The sequence below is a fragment of the Ictidomys tridecemlineatus genome, chromosome 13 (assembly GCF_052094955.1).
Source record: "Ictidomys tridecemlineatus isolate mIctTri1 chromosome 13, mIctTri1.hap1, whole genome shotgun sequence".
Taxonomy (NCBI): domain Eukaryota; kingdom Metazoa; phylum Chordata; class Mammalia; order Rodentia; family Sciuridae; genus Ictidomys; species Ictidomys tridecemlineatus.
In genome coordinates this window covers 35,093,792-35,118,147 of record NC_135489.1, presented here as the reverse complement: position 1 = coordinate 35,118,147, position 24,356 = coordinate 35,093,792, and the positions used below count along the sequence as shown (strand labels likewise).

Here is a 24,356-nt window from a genome sequence, read left to right as displayed (position 1 = left end):
TCCCCTTTTTCTTCTGAGAAGCAGGTGGCCTTGGAAACCTTGGAGGAGCGGTCTCTGTGGGAGGAGGGGTGGGGGTGCGGTGTGGGGGGCGGCGCGCGCACAAAGCCTTAGCCTCGGAGCCCCAAATGAGTGTCCCCTGGGAAGAATGGCTTCTCAGTCCACCCGTTAGAGAGTTTTCTTTCATTCTTCTTTTTAAAACTCTTTGAAGGAAGACAGCGTCTTGTGAAGCGATTGTTCTAAAGAGTAGGGTATTGAAAGCTAATCATTTAGTTACCCAGAGAAACCCTCCCACTTAAATAGATTTACTGCACCTTGAAGAATTACCACTTCGTTATATTTTCTGCGTAGGGTTCATGTCAAAGCTTGGAGATGATTTGTTCCTTGAAGATCAACATTGACAAATATGTGGCAAGATAACCCTTGATGCCAAGAAGAACAAAAGTGATTTTGAAAAATTCTTCATATTTTCTGTATGGTGTTCACCTGCTTTGGAAGTACAAGAGGAGGTTGTTTCTGGAAATCAATGGACTTTGACAGTGATGTTTACCCCTTCCATTAGTATACCAGTGCTTCCTCTACTCCACTTAACTAGCAATCCCTTTTCAGGAATGAGAACTGGGGCAGTTCCATCTCATTCTCTTATTGGTGCAGGATGGTTATACTTATTGTACATGAAAACCTTTCTGGCCATTAAAAACACCCTGGATTGGGGAGACAGAGGGACAGAATGCTGTATTATGGGTTCAGCTTATCAGAATCATTTTAGTAAATTCTTTGGTTCTTCTCAATCTGTGGATTCAGTTAAAAGTTTTCAGTTTCTTCTACATCATGATTATTCCATTCATTATGGTCTCTGATTACAGTGATCTTTTGTTGAAACCACAGAAGACTCATAATTGTGGCCTTGTGACCTTGAAGTGGTTTCCTTGGATTTCATACCCTATATATATGGGTTGACCTTTCAAGCTGCAAACTGAAGTATATTTTTATGTTTCCATGGAAGAGCCCCAGTCTTGATCCAGTATTCTTGGCATGGTAGGAGGAAATCCTGGTGTACCCCTCCTCCCCACCCCCCCACCAGAAGCCACAGGATAGCAATTGCACTGGCTCACAGCATTTTCTAAGTTGTCCATTGTGGGACAAACAGAACCAGAAGATATCTTACAGAGAACCTTAACTCTTGTCTTGAAGACCTGCCAGCCTCAATCTCAGAATCTTTCGAGCAAAAACTCCTGGAGCATATTCATATGATTTGTATTTTTTTTCCCCATTCAAGAGCAGAATTTAGGGCATTTATGTAGCTAAGTGCACATTCTTATCTTTAGTTTCCAGGAAATTTATTTATTTATTTATTTATTTTTGTATTGAGGATTTAACCCAGAGACACTTTTTAACACTGAGCTACATCTACAGCCCTTTCTATTTTATTTTATTTTTTAAAAATATTTATTTTTAAATTATAGGTGGACACAATAACTTTATTTTTATTTTATGTGGTGCTGAGGATCGAACCCAGTGCCTCACGCATGCCAGGCGAGTGCTCTGCCTCTGAGTCCCAGCCCCAGCCCCTCTATTTTATTTTTTATTTTTTGATACAGGGGATTAAACTCAGAGGTGCTTTTATTTTTATTTTTTACTTTGAGACTGGGTCTTACTAAGTTGCTGAGGCTGGCTTTGAATTTGCAATCCTCTTGTCTCAGACTCCCAAGTTGCTGGGATATAGGCGTGCACCACTGTCCCTGGCTCCAACAGAAATCTTAAAATTGGATGATCCACCTATGGTACAAAGAGATAGTGAGTTTTAAGCACTTGTCATCCCTGCATGCGCTCCACTGGGGCTCTCAGTGCCTGATCTCATTTAATACTACACAGCTCCAAGAAGTAGGGACTTTTGTTTTCTCTACCTTAGAGATGAGGAAATTCACTTAAATGACCTAGTTTCTCTGCTTAGAGTAGGGAGCTAAAGAGTCTAACCAGGCAAACCCTTGTTAGACTCTGCACTCCCAGGACCAGCTGTCTGGCCGTAGGCAGAAACTGTACCTTCTGGGTCTTCAGATCCATTACCTTGGGCTGTTCACCCAATCACCTTTGTGTGCCTGGCATCTTTTGGCCTGAGGGCAGGTGAATGTTAGAAGCATGAGTAAGAGCTTGAAGAATTCCTGGTCTGGTAGAGTTCATAGTCAGAGGTGGGAACTTATATTACCAGCACTTCTGTGAATTAGCTTATGATGAGAGTGGACTAGCTGTTATTCCAGGGGCCTGCCACAAGTAAGCTCTCTGGGGCTACAGAGAACACTTATCCTAGATCCACCGACTTTGACCTTGGCAAGATGGGGAGTTGCTTTGGGCGGGGGGAGGGCACTCTGGGTGGTGGAAAGGGGACAGCATGAGCATGGAACGTGCACACACTCCCAGTGTTCTCAGCTGTCCTGCATGTTCAAATCTCTGAGGGAGTAACTTATGATTGAAGTAGATTCCCCCAATCCTCACAGAAAAGTGCAGTGCATTAGTGTGTGGCTGGATGAGTTTTCACACACACAGGTAACCAACCTGGAAAAAGCTACCCCAGAGGAACTCAATTTTTAAAGCTGGCATAGGGATTCTCTTGTCCTGGGAACCGTTGAACGGGACAACCTCTAAGACCTTTCTGGCTGAAGCTTGAGCCTGGACATCTTAACTAATGATCTATTAATTTTACTGATCTCTGCTGATTTCATTAGAAATTATTCATTAAACAAAACTATTGTCTTGGACAAAAACAATATATTATACTTATTATGCTTTATCTCCTTCCTACCCCCCACCCCGGCCCCACCAGCTGACAGAGCTGGGGAAACAAACAGAATCAAACCAACCAAAGAACAAAAAACCCCTACCAGCTTTTCATAGTAGTTCCAGGCAAGATGATTAAATAAATCATTAGTTTGGTAATAAAAATGGTCAAAACAGGAGAGATGTTCATTTTGGTGGTTATGTTTTGGCTGCAGTTAGTGAAGCCTTTTGTTTTTGTCTTCAAATGATGCATAATTAGGTGTTTATTTCTGTCTTAATGATTTTAAAGAAAAGTTGTAATTATAGGACTTCTAATTTAAAAAAACTTTTTTTTTTAAAAAAAGCAGCAGAATTAATAGCATAATGGGCATTTTAAAGCATAAAATGTGTTTTGGATTGTCTGATGCTAAAGGAATTTAAGGATCCAAGGATCCAAGGATTATCTTTTTTCCTCTTTGATGGACAAAACTGGAATTGTAGAATTGTAGATTTTTTTTTTTTTTTACAAAGTGATGACTATTAGCATACATGTCAAAACGGTACGTTTTAAAAATGATGTTGTAATTTAATTCAGAAAATGTTTCATTGCCTGCTGTAGGTTAGAGAGACTAGTTATAATAGCTACTGTGTCCTAGGCATTTGTCTGAGTCAGGGACTATTCTAGACATGTGTCTACTCACCAATCCCATAACCATCCCTGGGCCAGGTACTGGTGATATTGCATGTCATACCAAGAGAGACCAAGACTGGAAGGAAGCCACTTGGTCACACAGTTTGAAGTTGCAGAGTTGGCTTCTGACATCAGATCTAAGCTCTTAATGACTCTACTTTTGTGTCTTAAATGTTCTTCTTCCAGGCAGCTGTCCACATTCCAGCATGCATCCTCATTGGATAAGACTTGAATGTTCCCTGATTGTTCCTTTCTCACTACCTTTGTTTTGGTGGTTGCCTTGTTGCCTCCGCTATCCCGTCTGTAAACTAACCCATGACAGTGAGGATTAGATCTTCCTGCTATATGGAGTGTGGGTTGGGCATCATCTGGGCCTTTATTAGAACTGCACACTCTCTGACCTCCCTTGACCTGCTGAATCAGAACATGCATTTTACCAAGATGCTTTGGTGATACCTGTGCACGCTATAGTCTGAGCAGCACCTATTACAGGTGATGTAGCTAAGTCACTCAGTTCAGGGTTTTTCACTGTTTCTTATGTTTGCAGATAGCTTCCTTGAGGATGAAGACCCAGCTGCCCCATTCTCTATGTTGCCTCTAGAAGCTAAGTAGTGCTAAGACAGGGTGTGCACTAAGTTGATTGATTGGTGTTAGTTTTAGAACACAAATCCACTGGTATTATTGCACTAATGAATTTCCACCTTAATCCTCTTAAGGGACACATCTGTTTGCTACATTACATTAAGATTTTTAAAAGATGAGATCATTAGTAAACTTGGCAAGTGTGTCGTGTCATAGCATCTTAGGACAATGCTGTTTAAGAATGTTGTATGAATTGCTAAGAGTATCTTGGTATAAGTAGAGTCGAATTTGACTCCACTGTAATTAGCTCAGTTGGTTGGAGCCTTGCTATTGAGATCAGGATCATGGGATTGAACCCTTTATGGGTCAGTTGGCTTTGTTTCATGCATGGCCACAGATCTTGTTGGTAACCCAGCCAGACACCCAGCAGGTGCTGTCATGGCTCCTTGCAAGGATCTGGGTTGGAACCGACTGGTAGCAATCTTTGTGGGGGTCAGGGATAGCATTTAATGAGCTTGTTCTGGGGATTGTACTGTAGGCCCCCCTATGAAACTTCATGTATCCCCATAACAACTCTAGCAGGCAGACAGAAGAGAAATCCTCAGTTAACAGATGAGGAAACTGAGGAACAGCTAGGATAAGCAGGTTGTCTAAGGTCACACTGCTTTAAGTGAAAGAGCTGGGACTTAAGGTCAAGTCGTTTTTTTTTTTTCCTTCCAAAGCCTGTAGCCAACTGTGTCCCATTATTAGAAAACCAGCAGAGCACATGCTGTCTGTGAGGGTGGGGGTGGGGTGAGGGTGGCTGCCTGTCACAGGGCTATGATTTAAATGGCTGTGCTCTGTTAAGTCCTTCCAGGGTTGAAGCTCTGTGTCTGTGCCCTTTGTCTTAAGAGTCCAACCTGAGTCCCTCTGGAAAACAAGGGGACTGTCTTTGCCCTCCCCCGCCAGACTGAAATGCTAGTTCTTACTGGTGGCAGCTTTAAAACTGATTAACATGCTGAGGCCAACCCAGGAACCCCCTCCCCCACACTCCTTTCTTCTCATGGTTTATTTCTTTCTAATGATGAAACTTCTGAACACTTGGGAACTTTTCTTTCTTAAGACAGACGACAGTCACCGCTTCTTACAACCTCCACATCTTATCTTGAGGTCTACTCCTGTTGGCTGTGGCTGACTTGGCAAGATCCCCTGACTGAAAACTGCCTTTCTAATCAGCATAGCTGGGTCCACCTCTGCAGGTCATTTGCAGAGACTCTGTTTGTCAGCATTTGTTCCTTTACAGAGACATTCAGACTTTTCTGGGGTTGGGAAAAGAGGGAGGTGGGGGAATGTTTCTAGGGCTTTTTCTGAACTGATGAAGAAAGAAATAGGGACAATTAAGTCATAGTGAATATCAAGCCTTATCATAGGGATGTAATCAGCAAACTCTCAATTATGGGAAATAACATTTCTCCAACAAATAAATTGCAAAGGAAAAAAAAAAAGAGGGGCTTGGGATGTGGCTCAAGTGGTAGCGTGCTCGCCTAGCATGCATGAGGCACTGGGTTCCATCCTCGGCATCACATAAAAATAAGATAAAGATATTGTGTCCACATAAAACTGAACAATAAATATTTAAAAAAGTTTTTTAAAAAAGAACAGAAAGAAACAGCAGATGAAAAGAGATTTGAAGCTGGGCATGCATGCTTGTAGTCCCAGCTAAAGGAGAGGCTAAGGTAGGACGATCTTGAGTTCAAGTCCAGCCTGGGCAAAAGGCCAAGACCAGGTCTAAAAAAAGAGATTTGATATGAGATATATCAACCAATGACAATGCGTGGTTCTAATTGAATACTGATACTGATTCAAATGCGCACATTGAATGTATGTGTTTAATAAATATATGAGTTGACTGGGAAACTTTGAAACAGTGATTGGCATTTTATATTAAAATTAATTTTAAAGTTGTGATAGTAGTACTGTGGTTGTGTTTAACTCAGTATGTCCCAGTATCCTATGTATAAAAACTTAAATTGATTTATTAACTAGAGTACAATATTTGTGTAAAATTCTTGTCTTGGTAACCTTATAATATCCAGTCAAAATGCTATTTTCCATGGTGGTTTATGTCTATTGCTTTCCCCCTACTTCCTTAAATGAGGTCAAGTAAAAACAAAACTTCTAAAACAAAAACAAAAACAAAACCAAAAATACGACACAACACAACAAAATAACAACCAAAAAAACCCTTAAACTGAGCAACAATTGATATTCTTACCTCTTTCCCTAAGTACCCATGGAACTTAGATCATTAGTTAAAGCTGTAATGTGGGTATATGGGGAGGAGTCAATCTTATAATATTTTCTATGCTTTTGCATATGTTGAAAAACTTTTATTTTTTTTAAATAAAAGAGCTAAAATATTATTTTGAGTTTCAGTGTTCCCTTTTCCATTAAGCATCACTGAGCATGGTATGGCTAACCATCAATGAGTTTTTTGTCCTTTCTCTATGGACATTTTTTCTTCCCACTCTGGTGATCATGTTCTCCTTAGGATCTTAGAAAGACAAGTGTAGGCATCAGACTGTTTATGGTCAGATTGTCTTTCCAGGCTCAGTCGTCTCCCAGGATGAAGTGACTACCAGTTACATAAACTGTTAGGTTAGTGAAGGACATGCTAAGGTAGAACTATACCTGTAGCTTTAGTGTAGGCATCTGCATTTTTAAAATCTCTATATCAAGATGTGACTAAGATACAATAAATTATACCAATCTAATGGCATTGAGTTTCTCAGTGGCTGTTAGAGCCCATGACTTGCCTGGCATGGCCACAGCAGGCTCTCTTTTTTTTCTTTCTTTTAATATTTTTTTTAGTTAGACATGATACCTTTATTTCACTTATTTATTTTTTATATGGTGCCGAGGATCGAACCAGTGCCTTGTACATGCTAGGCGAGTGTTTTACCACTGAGCCACAATCCCAGCCCTACCACAGGAGGCTCTTACCTCTTTCCTAGTAAGCCAGCTTCACCTTCATCTTCGGTATCCCTCTAAAGAGCATCCCAGGAGACAGTGAACAGCAGGCATGCTGTAATGTATATGAAAATATAAGGCTATATGAAAATATAGCCCTTATTATTGCAGTCAACTTGTGATTTTTTTATGGTCAGATGAACCCATTTGTGTGTTAACTATTGAGGAGGATAAAGATGGGCCATTTTTGAAAGCAAAAATTTTAAATTACTATGAATCAACAAGAATACCTACCTAGTAGTTTTTTCTATTTTTAGAGACACAGAGTAACAAATGGAATCTACATTGTATCCATTTGCAACTTGGGAACATAACTTCTCCTTACTAATTAGTTTGTAACTTAGATGTTAAAAGTTAGATTCCAAGGAAAAATGTTTAGAACTGAATGTTGGGGGGGGAACTTAACATTTTTGAATAAGTTGAAGAGGAACAATGTTAATAATGCAATTTAATGTAGAAAACTATCCTTGGATTTGGAAAAGAGGAAGCAAATAAATTTCTTGAGCACTGTATCAAAAATTTTTTAGCATTATTAGAAAATAACTGAGAAGAAAGCTTCTTTAGCATTGATAGACTAGTCTGCTTCTTCATGCCTGATTTTTATGGTAGGGAATGAAGTGCCAGAGTCTTAATCTTATTAAAGATTATATGAGACAAACCCAAGATTTTTAAAAGTTCTCAGAATGGAAAATAACCAAGGCATCTTCTGACTGGTCCCTTAAATCTGAAGGGAGTTTGGACTTTATAGCAAATAAATTGGTGGACAAGTGCCCTGGAGCTTGAATGACTGGAACTAGCATACTTAAAGTAGGTGGGTGACTCTGAGAGATGGGTCCTTGGAGGAGAGAATGAGGACAAGGTTCATTTCTCTGTACCAACTGTAGCCATTCACTGGCTACAATTTTGAATAAAGATGTTTATAACAGTTACATTTATATCACTTATGTGCCTGTTTTATCTATGATTCAAGGTCACCTTCTCCAACCTTCCCCTCATTACAATTTTAGCACAGAATCAGTGGAAACAGCCCTCATGACTAGGTGGCGATACTAGGATTGAGACTACTGGTTTAAACAATGCTCTGTCTCCTATTTCTGTAATTTCATTAAATAACAGCAAAATGTAATATCATTAAAGGTGCTACACCCTGAAAACCTAGCTTTCAACCCTTATGAATAATTAGGAGGAGATCTCTTTTTGAGAGTCATTGTTGCTATTTCTCTAGGCACGCTGTGTGCAGTTGGAAGGGCTTAGGGTAGACTCCCTGGGAAGCCGTCAAGGTCAGGAGGTTGGGGGGCTATCCAAGATGTGGGGAGTACAGTACACTGTTCAGAGCTCTCTCTGTATCATTTATACAGACAGGGTATGTTTCTGGGCTCTCTGCTCCATTGTCTGTCTATAGTTATTGTGCTAACACTACACTGTCTAGCTGCCATTCATGGTTAAGTCTTGATGTCTAAGGACGTGCAGCCTTCCTCTTTACCTTAACATAGGCATTTGCAGGGAAATAGGAAAAGGTTAAAGAACTAGACATGGTTCCTTCAGTGGATTTTAACATGAAACAGCAGCTTGGCAACAGGTTTGTGTGGTTAGCTACAGAGCAAAAATTTACTTTAAAATGAGGGTCAGATCATGTCACTCCTCTGTACCAAACCTTCTTTAGGCACCTGGTCATTCAGACCAAACTCCAAAGTCTTCTACTAGTTAGTGGCTGGTTCACTGATCTGGGAGAGCAAAAAGAATTTTTTTTTTTTGTCTGTTTTGTTACTGGTGTAGCTCCAGATTGTAGAACAATGCCTGGCACTTAGTAAATGTGCAGAAATATTTGTGTGGCTTTTTTTTTGAGGAGGGGGGCACTGAATTATCATAATTTAGAATTGGAGGGAAGAGTGGTCTCCTCATCCCAGCTGTTTCCATACAGAAGTCCCTACTGTAGAGTGTCTAATGAAAGTACCTTCTATCTTCTTCCTGTGACTGATTGCCTCCAAGGGTAGGCTCTCCCGTTTCTGAGCTGCATTTATCAGATGACCATACCTCCCTGATTTTTACTTGGAGAGGTAGACTCTCATCTCCCAACAGATGGGGACAATTAATTGTTTGGTTTTGTCTGAAAGGGTAGAAGTAGGATGGATGAGCCGGAAGAACTATGACCCCAGGGTTTGGAAACATGACCTGTAGGTAGTGCCTGAACCAGGTACCTGGAAATATTAAACCTGTTACCTTTCTTTGTGATGGCAGAAGTAAAAAGCTTCTTTTTTCTTTGTGACAGATGACTAGTGTAGGCTATTTCTAGCACTCAAGTTAATATATGTTTCTTGGCATTTGCATGCCTTACCCTACAGCATCTTCATATAGCAACTGTGAACTGTATGTGGAATCAGGTGATGCTGTTGGCAAGAGGTTACACTGACAAAGCTAGATTCCACGAGGGAAGGACCAAGGCAAAGTTTAACCTTAAATGATAAACTACATCTGATCCCATTACCAAATGAGCATGTGTATAAGTTTGTAGATTACAGAAAAGCACATTGAAAAAATACAAATTCCTTTTCTCATCACCCAAGGGAACGCCTCCTAACACTTTTATGTCTTACCAGAATTTTAGTATATGAATATTAAAATATTTCATCTGAGTACTTTCCCAAATCATTAACTGTGCATAGGGCACATCATTTTTAATGATAGCATGGTAATTGAGACTGTGTGTGGACCACAATCCATGTGACCATTGCCCCCACATTTCATGAGGGAAAGTGCTTTGTCTCCTTTAATGTCTAATTTGTTCCATGCTTGGTATCTAATAAATATTCATTAGATGCATGCATGCATGCATAAACAAACCATTGAATATTTAGGTAGTTGCCAAAAAACAAAGCAAAACAAAACAACAACAACAAAACCCAGATAATGCTGTAATATGTATACTTGCAGAAAAAAATCTTCATGCTTGTATCTGATGATTTCCTTAAGATAAATTCCTAGATGTTTAATTGCTGAGTTGAAGGGTAAAGGTTTCATCTTGGATGGGAGAAGTTTTCCCCATTTTAAGTATTGGAGTTGCTTGGAGAGCTAGTCTCTAAATCAGGGTAGCTGGTCGAGAGCTGGGTGAGCATGAAGCCCAGGACTAGCCTGACTTTTTCCTTTATAATAAGCTGGAGTTATTGCCAAGAGTGACATAGAGATGACAGTTGAAACCCTGAATAAATTATGTATGCATATCCCATTTCCTTTCCCTTCTTGGAAGGACACAGTCATGCTGGGTTCTCCCCGAGGCCTCCCCAGTTGTGCACTGTGCTCCCCCTACCATGACCCCCTGGTTCTTATTTTATTCTGTGGCTATATCTCCTGGACAAGTGGAAAAAGCTCCAGGAGCAGGGAGGGTGTTTTAGTGCCTCTTTTCCTTCAGAGTTCCTAAGATAATCCCTGATACATAAAAAATTCTCTCTCTCTCTCTCTCTCTCTCTCTCTCTCTCTCTCTCAAAGAATGTTAAAAGGGAAAAGTATAGTATACATGCATATATGTGATGTTTGCAATAATGGAAACATGTTTGTAGGGTGGGCCTTTAACCTTCAAGAGCTATGTCCTCAGACCTTTGCCACATCCCTGATCTATCCATGTGATACTTATGAATTATAACTTCACAAACTGCAGGTGAGTCTTGGGGAGGGAGAGGAGAGTTGTAAACTGTGCTGGATGCAAGGTGCCTGAGGCCCTGGCAGCTGTGGCAGCATTAGCAGCTGTGATTAATGGATCTGGAGAGACAGGAATGGTGAATGCAGAGTCTGACTCTCCACATGTGGAAATGCTGCCTTTTGACACTCATGGAGGTGCTAGGTGGGATTTGTTTCACGTGACAGCACTTGGAAGGATCTATTACCCCTTCCTTTCTGTTGGATAATAGCCATGGCCATAGGTGCTCAGGCTGGCTTCTGATTGAAGCTTCCATGAACCACCAGGACTCAACAGCACCTGAGTGGCTAGTGTCTGGGTGGCCAGCGTCAGGAGGTGGGTGAGGCTATCCAGTCTTCCTCCGGGTCTTCCATTCAGGCTCAAGAGCACATGTGTCTGGAAGTAGGGAGAGAAGAGCTGTGGGGCAGTCTGTCCAGAACAATAGTCAGTGATGTGAGTGGTTTTTTTGTTCCCAGAACTGGGTGCATTTTTGTGGACAGTGATTCATCACTGAATAGGCCAGTATTAGAATCGTGGCGTGTCTGTGCAATTTACAAGGCACTGGGATGTAGGTTAGCCTGGCTGATACTCACACAACCTTAAAAGGGGGTGAGATGGACATCCAGGCGCCCATCTCAAAGACGAGAAAGATGCAGTCAGGTTGGTGTGTCACCGATGCACAATAGCAGCCTCTCACAGGGCCACAAGACTGGAACTTGGTGCACAGTTTTGGTCCTTCATGCCTGACTCTCTGATGTGGGCTCCATAGCTTGGTCTGTTGGGGATAAGTGAACAATTTTGACATCCAGTGAAGTGTGCCAAGTGGAGAAAATCAGGGAAAAATCCAAACTGAGTTCGGATGGTGTTCTGCATAACCAGTCAGTGCTGGGGGTTAGAATTGGCTCAGTGGAAAGCTTCACTTCTATTGAGACTGATGATTCCAGGAATGTGAAAATTATCCCTTTCCTTGTTAGGATTTTTTTTTTTTGGAGAAATAAGTCATAAACACAATAAAAAGCAAAGTAACAACTGAATACATCATATGACTCATGTCAACATGTGATATAGAGCACCAAAGCTATAGAAAGGTCAGGCTTGGGAAAATTCCTTGTGAATTGCATGGTCCTGCAGGCCTCCTGGGGAAAGGGTGTTAGACCCCACCTGAGATGAAAAGGCAGGTGGAGGGTGCTCCATGCAGGTGAGAGGCAGGCAGGTCTTGGGAGTCAGGATCAGCCTTGATAGCTCTGGGTGAATGAGGATGGCTTGCATTGGGTGGGTTCTTGGGACTTAACTGGGGAACTGGGCATGTCATCAGTGAGCATAAAACCATTTCAAAAGTTACTTCCACTCTCCCTAATAGAAACAGGATGGGAAAGGAAGAGAATAGATGGGAAGAAAACAATTATAAAGAACAGGTGAGGGAAAGAGGAATGGGGAAAGAATGGAGATGAATGGATAGGTAGTCACTGAAAGAGTCACCTACCAAGATATCTTGGGAAGGAGGAGAGAGAGGCAGTGCCTCAGAGGGTGTGCTGGCTGGGCAGAGAGGGCAGGGACTCCGGTTGTCTGTGGGTCTGGCCACTGCTAATTCCTGGTGAGCTGATTATTCTGGGTGTTAGCCAATGAGGGCTTAGGACTTGACCCTTTACAGGGGCCCTTTCTCCTTCCTCCCTTTCACAAACATCTGTGGGTGTCTGCCTGGTGTCAGACTCTGACCTGGAAAAGTAACTAAAAGAACCAACACCGAGCGTTGGCCAAGCGGCGGTGGCTCTGCCTCTGACAGGTCTGTGCGTTCCACGTTCCTTCTCCTACAACCTTGAAGAGTAGCACCTGCCTCACGGGGCTGTTATGGACAAAAACAAAAAAGGGCCACTTTTTTTTGTACGTCACAGGGGTCTAGGTGGCCTCCAGCCCCAGCTGCCTGTGGACTGCAGCTTCTTATGGACCCCAGCAGGTCCCACCTGTCCCGGGCTTCATCATTGTCTTGTTCACAGCTATGCTGTCAGACCTGCTTTCCCTGCTGACCATGGCATCCCCACCCCTAGCTCAGGTCCCTACCTTTGACTGCCAAGATGTAGCAGCTCCTAGTGCAGCCCTGCCCTATCTGCCTGCCATTTACCTGTCCCTTTTTCTCTGCCCTTCTGGTTTAGGCCGACTCCTTTCCACTTTACCCTGGACCTCCATCTGGATCCTTCCTTTAGTATTTAGACAATCTAAAGTCTTCTCCATCCAGAAAAATTCTCTTCCCTGGCTTCTCATCCAGTGTTCTTTCTTCCCCCCTTCCCTCTCTGCATCTTGGGACTGTCTTCCCGCCCTCGCCCTGTCTCTTTTGTTCCCTCCAGTTCCCATCCCTACCACCACAATGAATCTCCTCTTGCTAAAGTACTTGTTTTTGAATTCAGTAGATACTTTTCCATTTTTATCTTAACATCTTAGCAGCGCTTGCCATTTCTGCTCTTTCCTTCTGAGGAATGCTCACAGTTCTACGTTTAGTGGTAGATGTTCTAGCCTCTCTGTTCCTTTAGAACCCTTGTCCCAAGACCACATCTTCTCTGCACAGTCAATCTGCTTTCCTTCAAGGACTTTCTGATGACCTTATAGTTCATATCTCTGGTCCAGGTCTCTCTCTGGACCCCGAGGCCAAACATACAGCGGCCTCCTGGACAGCTCAGGATCATTTAGGAGGCTGTATCTCTCTTTATCTCTCTGTTGTCTCTCCACAATCCCTCATGGTAGCTTCCAGGTATTTGGATGTCCATGACAGCTTAGGACTCCAAAATGATAGGGACAGGAAGACGCCATCTTACCATTACTAATTAAAAGGAAATCACTATGGTTGGCCCTCATTCAAAACAATATTAGTGTTTTGTAGGAGAAATGCCAAAGAATTTGTGAAATTAAAAAATCATATACAGTAAAATAAACTTTTATTTTTGGTGTGCAGTCCTATGAGTTGTAACATATTCTAGGTCCTTATAATTGCTACCACCAATAAGACACAGGACAATTCCAGAAGTCTAAGTTATTCCCAGGTTCTCCCTCTGCAGGCAGATAGAGTTTTGCTTTTTCCAGAAAGCCACATGAACAAAATTATTTATTGTGTAATCATTTTGTTTTCTTTTTGTGATGCTGGGGATCAAATTCAGGGTCTCACACATGCTAGGCCAGCACTCTACTACTAACTACATCCTATGTTGTTTATGTTTTTATTTGGAGACAGGATCTTGCTAGGTTGCCCAGGTTGGCCTTGAACTTGTGGTTCTTTTGCCTAATCCTGTTAAGTTGCTGGGATTATAGGTAGATGCTATGGTGTCTGGCTAGTGTATAATCATTTGAAACTGGTTTCTTCACTCTGCATAACACCCTTGAGATCCATCTACATTGTCAGGTGCATCAACTGTCCATTGCTTTTTATTGTTGAGTTGTAGTTCACAGTATGGATATACCATAGTTTGTATTTCTTCATCATTAAAGGACATTTGGGTTGTTTATGATTTCTGATGATTTTTAATAAAAGCAGCTATAAACACTTGTGTGCAGATTTTGTGTGAACATAAGTTTTCCTTTTTCTGTGGTGAATTCCTAGAAGAGGGATTGATTGCTTTGGGTAGAGTACTATCTGGCTCTCTCCTTAGCAGTATTGTCGGGAGGTTTTTTTTTTTTTTTTTAGTTATTATTGTAATGACAAATACCCTTTGTCCCAAGAATTTAGACTTAGAGTCTAAATACTTTTTTAAAGCACTGCCTACAGAAAGGACCGTTCATTTTGATTTTCATTTAGCTATTCACTTATTCTTTACTTCTCAGCCTGCTAAGGCCCTGTTGTGAGTGGATCGAGACATCCTGTGTAGCTTTGTCACTCTGGGCTCTGATTTCAGCCAGCACTTGCTGTGCACCTTCATTCCACTGCTTTTGCAAAGCGATGATACCTGTGGCAGGGTTTTGAGGGAGTCATTTCTCAAACTCCACAGAGCACATATGGATCACCAGAAATTCTATCAATTGTCAAGATACAGTTGGCACTCTGCATTTGCAGGTTTTGCCCCTGTAAAGCCAACCAGCTGCAGGTGCAAAATATTAGAAAAACATTGCATCTAAATTGAACAAATACTTTTATTTGTTGTCATTATTTTCTAAACAATATAGTATAACAACTTTCTATGTAACAGTTACACTGTATTAGGTATTATAAGCATTCTAAAGATGACTTAAACTCTATGAGAGGATACTTAAAGGTTTTTTTTAAATATCTTTAATTTAATTTATTTATTTGTACATGGTGCTGAGGTTCAAACCCAGCACCTCGCACGTGCTAGGTGAGTGCTCTACCACTCAGCCACAACCCCAACCCATACTTAAAGTTTATATGGAAATACTATGCCATTTTACATAAGGGAGTAGAGCATTTGCAGATTTCATTATCTGTGGGGTCTTGGAGCCAATTCCCCATAGATACCAAGGGACAACTGTGCCATCAATAAGTGAAGCAGACAGCAGCACTGGAGAATATTAGAGAGTGAAAAATGTACTGTGACCATTGTGCACTGAGAAGAAATGAGAAGTGATGGAGCCTTGTGGCCCAGTGGATGTGGCTCTTAGCCTACTTCCTTAGCCACCTAAGACCTCAGATTCCAGACCTGCCACCTGCAACCAGTCTTTCCCCTCCCATGTGTCACCCTAAGTGTGCAGAAGCCTTGACCAGGTTCCCTTATGAATGAAAATGGGAGGCTCTTGCAGAGGGGTTCTGGGGGTTCAGGTGGAACTTGGGGGAACCTGGTGCAGCCTAAGACTTTGAACTTTGTTTATAACATTAGTTGGTGAACAGCCCTTTGGTTGAAAGCCAGCCTCAGATCAGTTGTCAGGGAGGACTTCGATGAAGCCCAGAGTTTGTATTCACAGCCTGCTCCATCAGTTCCTCCAGCCTGGGGACTGGAGAAAAGTCCCCAATCTGTGATGTCCCATTGAATCCCAGCAGAGCTCAGTGCTCAGTCTGTAGGTTCCATGTCACATCTGCCAACAGTCTGACTTTTGAAAACATGATTTGGTGTCCTGATGGGTGTGTGTCTCCCCTTGGTAACCTGCCCCAGGGCTGCGATCTGCCAGGCCCTGAGGTGGCTGTTGGGTGGCTACCGTTGCTGCTGCAGCATGTGCCGCTGTGTGCTGAGACAGCCATGAGTAAGACCAGAGCTAATCCTCAGGCGAGAAGCGGGAAGGGGAAAGGAGGGGCTGTGCCCTGGGCCTGAGGTTTCTTTGTGTCTCAGGGCTTTGGTATCTTTAAGCCTCTTTTCTTCCCCCACACTCTTGGAGAGCCATAGCTCTCGTTAAAAAAAAAAAAAAAAAAAAAAAAGTTTCTTGGCTTCCCTGGTCTGTAAAGCAGAAAACCCCGGCCTCCTTAGATTAACGTATGCAGTTCGGCAAAGTCTAAACAGTTTAAATTTCATTATTCTGCACGTGTTTGTCGAGGGACTAGAGTTTGCCAAAGCAGGAGGAACCTGTGGGGGGCAAGAGAGGCTTTGCCCCTTGTACACTTGGGACTGTGTTTTGCCTCTGTCCTCTTGGGCAGGTAGGGAGAAACCTGGAGCCCCTTGCCATAGCTTTCCCAACCTGCAGCTGCCCAGAAACAAAACGGAGTGTCCCCCATCTGCTTGCATGAGCCACTGGGGCTACAAGCCCCTCAGATGGGAAGAGGGGTCTGCTCTTTGGCTTTATGAAGCTGTGTATATGTATTTCAAAGTGTATTTTGATCATATTGAGCAGTCATTTGTGATGGAAGGGCCTTAGGTATCCTTAGTGTTTCAAAAGTTTCCAATCACTTTACATAAAGCTCAAAATAATCAGTGGCTTGAGGCACAGCTATTAAGACCAGTTATACCACCCACTTAATGCCCTGTCATTCTGCAGCACTGTTCCTGTTATTGTGTGTGGGTGTGTGTATTTGGTACTCAGTATTGAACCCAGGTTACTCTACCACTGAACTACACCCTCAGCCCTTTTTAATTTTAAGACAGGGTCTCATTAAGTTGCCCAGGCTGGCCTCGAACTTGTGATCCTCCTGCCTCAGCCTCCTGAATAGCTGAGACTACAGGAGTGCACCACTGTGCCTGGCTGGGCTTCACTTTTTCAGGATAGGCTCTTGGTTTGTCCTTCTGGGATCAATAACTGGTAGTGTGTTGAGAAGCAGTGTGATGTTCTCAAAGCACATTGCTCCTGAACCTAGGTAATTAGTTGTGTTATTAATTTATATGTTCACTCAACACTTTTATTGAGCCCTGGCTATGTGCTAGACTCTTGTGAGCTCTGAAGAAATAGTAGCAAACAAGCAGACAGAGATCCTGACTTCTGTGGGTCTCACATCTGTGGGAGATGCAGATGAGAGGGTAAATAGAACAAATTAGCAAGTTATGTGGTATGTTGGGAGGTGACCAACCCCTCTTCCTTGGTCTTAGGTCCTTCATCTTCAGAATGAGAAAACCATTTCCTAATTTCCACTCCTCTCTGTATTTCCTTGTGAATTTTTTTGCCGCATTTCATAAGGATATCTAATATTCTTTTTCACCTGCAGATATCTTAATGAGAAGTGTTTCCAACAGTGTGGTTCTGCAGTATTCTTTTGGTGGCAGTGTTTGTGTCTCCTCAGGTATGCAGTGGGATGTGGTATCACTTGGTGGTCTATCTAGGAAGAGGCCAGAGCTGATCCATGCTCTGGGGGTTTGGTTAGCCCAGCACTCCCAGAGTGGGCTGTAGGAAGGTGGTCAGGCATATTCTAAAAACTGGTGCCTCCTCTCTGTGTGTATGTCCAGGGGCTGGGAGGTCAGGAAGGATGGAGGGACCCAGTTCTTCTCAGGATATAGCTCAGCCTCCAAGGCTTCTGGATCATGGGGCTGTGGAGTGATTTTCTTATTTTCTCTCCTGGCTCAGGACTTTTAGCAATCTTTGTTAATATGTATTGCAGTTATAGAATCAATGGAACTCTTGCTTTTCCCTTAGTTTAAATCAGACCACATGTACCCACCAAACACCAGTCACTAGTCAAGCTTCGGGGGTTGTGGGGAGGAGGAGGTAGCAGATGCCCCTTTGGAGAGTTTGAAGTTGGCTGGGGATGCCTAGTGCCTGGGAGCAGCAATGGGGCTGTCAGCCCTTCACGTGAGGTGCTATCTACAGTAGCTGGAGAACCAAGAGGTGAGTCCATAGGGAGGGACAGCTGCCCTTCCACGGAGAAGAGGAGTTGGTTTTCTGCTATTGCCTATGTCAACTCTGCCATTTCCCCTGAACCACAAGGCAGGGTGTGGAGCTGCAGGTGACATGCATGCTCTTGGATGCTGTGCTCTCTCTGCTGCATCCTCCAGCTGGAGTGCGAGAGAGACCTCAAAGCCTTGCAGGTAGTAAAGCCAGTGGCAGAACCTACTGCCTCAAGAACACTATCTCTGGATGGCTTCTGAGAGTGAATTTGTCAGCTTTCTGGATGTGAGTTGGTATGGTTGGTAGACAGGACCCAGTGTTAGTATGGCTCCTCCCACTTCCCTTTTTTTCAGAGGAGCTGGGTGCTAGACTATTGTGTGCTGGGGGAAGGGTGGGATATCTAGAATGTTGGCAGACATTGGATGAAGGGAAGAATGTGAACAGGTGCCAAGATCAGGTATGAGGTCAGGTGTGAGCAGGTGTCCCGAGGTTAAGTATGAGGAGGGATGGCAGAGCGTGATGCCATGGTCTTTGAAAGCAAGAGAGCAGCTTGGCTAGGGTGGAGGGCAGGAGGGGAGGGAACTGCCTCAGTGGTGAGAATCATGAAGCAGGGACTGAAGCTGGTGGAGAGAGAATGGTCCCTGTTGCTGGAATCAAGTGCTTCACTTCATTTGACCACAGGGTAACTCTGGGGGTAGGAAAGAGGTGTATGACAAGGGTAAGTGGGGGTGTTCTGATGCACTTGGGCCTGTGACCTTCAAACCATCATGGGCTGTGGAGTCCCACAAAGAGTGTCTGCATTTTTGAGTACAACATGCTATTTAAGGCCTCCTCCTTCTCTGCAATCTTGCCTCACAGAACTTCCCAAGCTGGATGGGAATTTTAAGGAAGTCTTTTAAGGCAGTCTTTTAAGGAAAAGCATCTCCTTGGCCATGATGTTAAGTGGAAGAGTTCGAGGGTGTGCCCTGTTGCTTGTCTTCATGTCCCACATTTTCCTTACCATCTACTTTGCTTCTGTTAACAAATCCTTTTGCAGCCTGGGCAGATTGCACCCAGGAGAGAACTGTTGAGCTGAGTCCAAAGCAGAAATGTGGTCTGGTGAAAAAGAGTTTTGCTTTCTCTGGGTCTGTTTTGTGCTGTGGTAGCAGAAGACCACAGGCTAGGTAATTGATAATAAACAGAGACTTTTTGGCCCACAGTTCTGGAGGCTGGCAAGTCCAACATTGAGGGCCTTTTTGTTTTGCCACCCCGTGGTGGGAGGGCAAAAGGAGGAGAGATGGCCAAACTCATTCTTTTATAAGAAACTCACTCTCCAGTAATGCCACCCGTCCAATTCACTAGGGTAGAACCCTGTGACCTAGTCACCCTTAAAGGTCCCACCTCCCAATACCACTAATTGGGGAAAGTTTCCAACACATGCACTTTGGGAACATATTAAAACTGGAGCACTTTGGATCATGTGGCCAAAGACCTAGGAATTTGACATTCTTTTTTTTTTTTTTTTTCTTTTTGGTACTAAGGATAAAACCCAGGGGCACTTTACCACTGGGCTACATCCCCAGTCTTTTTAATTTTTTAATTTTGAGACAAGATCTTCTTGCTAAGTTGCTAAGGGCTTCACTAAGTTGCTTTGAACTTGTGATCCTCTTGCCCAAGTTTCTGGCATTATTGGTGTGTTCCACCTCAACCCTGCCAGAATTTGCTAAATATTTTCAGCTCAGCTGCAGAGGTTGAAAGTGAATGTGGGAATGATGGACATGACCAGATCTGTCTGCTCCCTACTCTCAAGAATAGCAACCTGCAGAACCAAAAGAATGATCTTTCATACCACAAAGAAAACAAATTTGAAAAAGATTCACTTGTTCTTGAAAATCAAAGGAATAAGGAACATATGGAACATTTTGGGATGATGAAAATATTGTATACATGACAATTCACATGGGTGAATACATCTGTCAAAACTGATCAAACTCTATAATCAAAACCCATGCATTTAATTGAATTTGAAGTATACTTTCCTAAAATTGACAAGAGAGGACTTTTGCTTCCTGCTAGCTTATAGTACTCTAATCCTCTTTCTGCAAACAATGACAAGAAACAAGAAACTAAACTATAAGTATGTGAGAAGACATGTAAGTAACCAGGATTTCTGGGGTCAAGATATTGGAAAAAAGAAAAATTAACTGAGGTGAGTCCAACATTCTCTGAGGAATTTGTTGAGTATTAAGTAGCACAGGCTGCTTTAAAGTTACAGTGACAAGATGCTTTTGGTGTTGGTGCAAGGGTAGATAAACACACACATTGGGCCAGTGTGTGTGGGGGGGTACCAGGTGGCACTAGGCCACTGAGCCACATCCTAGCCCTATTTTGTATTTTACTCAGAGACAGGGTTTCACTAAGTTGCTTAGTGCCTCACCATTGCTGAGGCTGGCTTTGAATTTGAGATCCTCCTGTCTCAGCTTCTGGAGCTCCTCGGATTACAGGCCTGTGTCACCATGCCTGGCTCAATGTAGACTCTCAAAACATACCCTCAGACATATTGATGATGATGGACACAGGCAGTTAGATGATTAATTGAATTTTTTAGCAACCGATGCTAAATCAATAGATAACCACATGGAAACAAATGAATCTTGACCCTTATCTTGCACAGTATACAAAATTCAATTCCAGATGGATCTAAAGGTAAGGTAAAACAATAAAGATAAAAAAGGAAAATATATTCATAACTTTGGGTAGGTAAAGATTTTTAAACAGGATATAAAAGTATTAGCTATAAAGAAATAAGTGGGATAATTTGTTTTTTTCCTTTCTTCATTTGTGCGCTATAATTATACACAATAATGGAATTTATTGTTATATATTTATACATGAACACAATATAATAATACAATTTGGTCAATTTCATTTCCTAGTTCCCTTCCTAAATGGAATGATTTGGAACACATTGAAATTAAGATCCTCTCTTCATCAAAAGTTCCTAATATGAGCAAAAAGGGAAGTCACATAATGGGAAAAGATATTTGTGTGTTCTCTATCTGTGAGTATGTCATTCTTGAACGAAGGACTCCAAAATATACAAGAGTTCCTACCAAATAAAAGACAATTCAATAGGAAAATGGCAAAACACTTGAATAGGCACTTTATTCATATGATACACAAATAGCCAATAAACTTTATTCATTGGGAAGTACAAATTAAAATCATAGAGATACTGCTGCAACCACTAGAATGGTTACAATTTAAAAGCCCTGATAAAACTAAGGGTTGGCAAAGATGTGGAACAAAGGAACATCCACACATTCACTTTTTAAAACTCTTCAACAGCTATGGAGCTGAACCTTTATATGCATGCTCAGTGACCTAACAATTCCACAGTTAAATATAGACCCCAAAGACATATACAAAAGTGCTCATGGTAATGATCTGTGAGATAGCAAAAAATTTTTTTGAGAGCATCTAAATATAGACCCCAAAGACATATACAAAAGTGCTCATGGTAATGATCTGTGAGATAGCAAAAAACTGAATGCAATATCCATCAACAATGGTAAATTACGTTTACACAATAGAATACTACACAGTGCTGAAAATGAATGTACTCTTATATTCATGTAACAACATGAATGGATTTCACAGACCAGTAAAAGAAGCCAGACAGATGAGTATATACTGTACATTTATGTCAAGTTCAACTAATTTATGATTCCATATAAGTTAATAGTTGTTTGTGGTGGGAAGGGGCATTAGCGACTGGGGAGAGGGGCCTCTGTAGCGCTGGCAATGTTGTTTTCTTTTCTGAGTGACAGTCAACACAGAAGTGTTCACTGAAAATTCATCGATAGTTACACTTTTCTAAATGTGCTATGCTTAATAAACTTTTCTTAAAAATATGGAGGGTGGAAGCTATTGGCCTCCAATCTCTCAGATTTTGCCTTTTTGGAATTGGAAATATGGAAAAGGGGGAAGTTATGATGAAATCCAAGACTCTTTTCAGATGATCTAACTTCAAGGTCATACGGATTAATCCTGGTGTGCCAAGTGCCAAGTCAACAATGGTCTCTGAAGAGCCTGAGGACCAGGAAGCAGTGAGATGCCCATTTCTGTGGCCCCTTCTGTCCTCAGGAGACACTAGGGCTCTGTGATCTATGCTCTATCCCTAAGATACGGTGCTGGGTGCCTGCCCCCCTCCCCATTCCCCATCTTACCCCTCCTCTTTACTTATTCTGCTGCAAAAAGTCAGAATTCTTGCTAGAGAGCCCACATTCACAGACTAAGAAGACAGAAGGACATTTATTAAAGGACAGATGTGAATAAATTAGTATTTTGTGGACTGAGATATGTGCTGAGATTGAGAGTGTAGTCAAACTTAGACCCAGTGCGCACTGTAGAAGGCTGCTTTGAGTGGGCAAGAAGCTGAACGAAAAGCTGTTTCAAAAATTTGATGAATGGATCAAGAAAATGTGGTATATAAACTCAGTGGAATATTACTCAGCTTTGCCAGTAAGTGGTTGGAAAATATCATGCTAAGCGAAATAAACCAATCCCACCAATCCAAAGTCCCAGTGTTTTCTCTAAGACGAGGATGCTAATTCACAATAGGGTGGTGGTGGGGCACTAGGGAAGATTAATGTTACCTTAGATTAGGTAGAGGGAAGTGATGGGAGGGGAGGGAGGGGATGTGGGGATAGGAAAGATAGTAGAATGGAACAGACATTACTGTTGTATATTTGTGACTACATGACCAATGTGATTCTGCAACATGCACACTCAGAAAAATGAATAATTATATTCCATCTATGTACGATATATCAAAGTGCATAAATGCATTTTATTGTCATGTATAACTAATTAAACAAATTAAAAAGTTAAAAAACTTGGAAAAATACATTTTTATTTCAATAACACTGATTCCTGCATGCAGGTGCAGGTGCGTCCTCTCTGAGGGGTTTATCCATGCGTATGTGTGTGGTCAGTCAAGCCATGTCCATTTTTTTTGTGAGCATCGTGGTCAAGTCAAAATAAGAAATGACCTTTGCAAGTGCCAGGGTTTTCAATCTGGCTCCATCTTGGTTAATAGGGAAACTCACAATGAGTCCAAGAAAGAAAAACAAGAAACTTTGAACAGAAAGATTCAAATATGCCTGTCCTGGGCATAATTGAGTTGACTTCAAATCCTGCTTGTTTTTTAACCTGACTAGATAAGTTAGAAAAACTCATTAACTCCTTAAAAAAAAAAGTGTCCATAAAAGAATCTGTTCTTGGTTCCTAATTAGTACTGCTTCTCATACCACTCAGAGATGAAAATTCTGTTCACTGATTTAATGGACACTATGTTTAAACACTGTAACCTTTTCCCACGTCTTTAATGCTAACATAGCATTTCAAATTGTCATGCTTTTTGAGAAAATATCTGAATTATCTGGTTTGTGGAAAAGTCAAGAACATCATTGGCTCAGGAAGGAGAGACCTGATGAGAACTAGTGCCCTGGCCAGCTGGCCTCGGCTGCATGTGCCCTTTCTGGGCTCTGACTCTGGCATTGTTCATCCAACGATTCAAGAGTTTTGCCCTTGCAGGGACCAGCTATCTTCCAACCGGCCAAAAATAGGCATGAAATCAGTTGCTTTCAATGGTATCGCTGCGAAGTCTGTCACGAGGTTTCTTTGAATTGGGAGAATCTCCTGCTAATTTGGGAAGCAGTTCAGGAGGCTCTCCAAGGCAGCCCCGATGTTTCCCTGATTCCCCAAGAGTCAGCCCTCTCTCCACCAATGCTGACAACACTGACTGCGTCTCCTTTATTTCTATTTTTAAAAATTGTCTTCATCTCAGGTAAAGAAAACCCACTGGAGTGCTGGCAGAGCCCTGTGAGAATATTCACGGGGACTGGATACATTAGTGCCATATTGTTTCTTTTTTTTTTGGTTTGGAAGAAAGTCATTGTCACAATAATATACAGCAAAACAAGCAGTAGGAACAGGGAGACTTGCCTTTTTCTGAAAAGTGTCACCTGTACTCCATTAATATACATTCTTTTTTCCTGCATTAAAAAAAATTTTATTCTTTTTTAGTTCTACGTGACAGTAGACTGTATTTTGACATAACATGCGTAATGGAGTATAACTTCTCATTTTTGTGGTTGTCGATGATGTGAAGCTACACTGGTCGTGTATTCATATATAAACACAGGAAAGTTATGTCCTCTTCATTCTACCATCTCTCCTATTCCCATTCCCCCTTCCTTCCCTTTGTCTAATCCAAAGAACTTCTATTATCCACTTCCCCTCTCCCCTTATTGTGTATTAGCATCTACATAATAGTACATTTAACCTTTGGTTTTATGGAATTGACTTATTTTCACTTAGCATGATAGTCTCCAGTTTCATCCATTTACCATCAAATGCCATCATTTTCATTCTTCTTTAAGGCTGAGTCACATTCCATTGTGTATATATACCACATTTCATAGCAGCTTC

The 24,356-nt window shown here is 41.9% G+C and overlaps 1 protein-coding gene across 17 annotated transcripts in view; it reads left to right on the top strand.

Moving 5' to 3' along the window:
* Positions 1–24,356, top strand: part of Fhod3 (formin homology 2 domain containing 3) — a 428,888-nt gene that overhangs the window by 877 nt on the left and 403,655 nt on the right. The gene's annotated exons all lie outside the window — the stretch shown is intronic.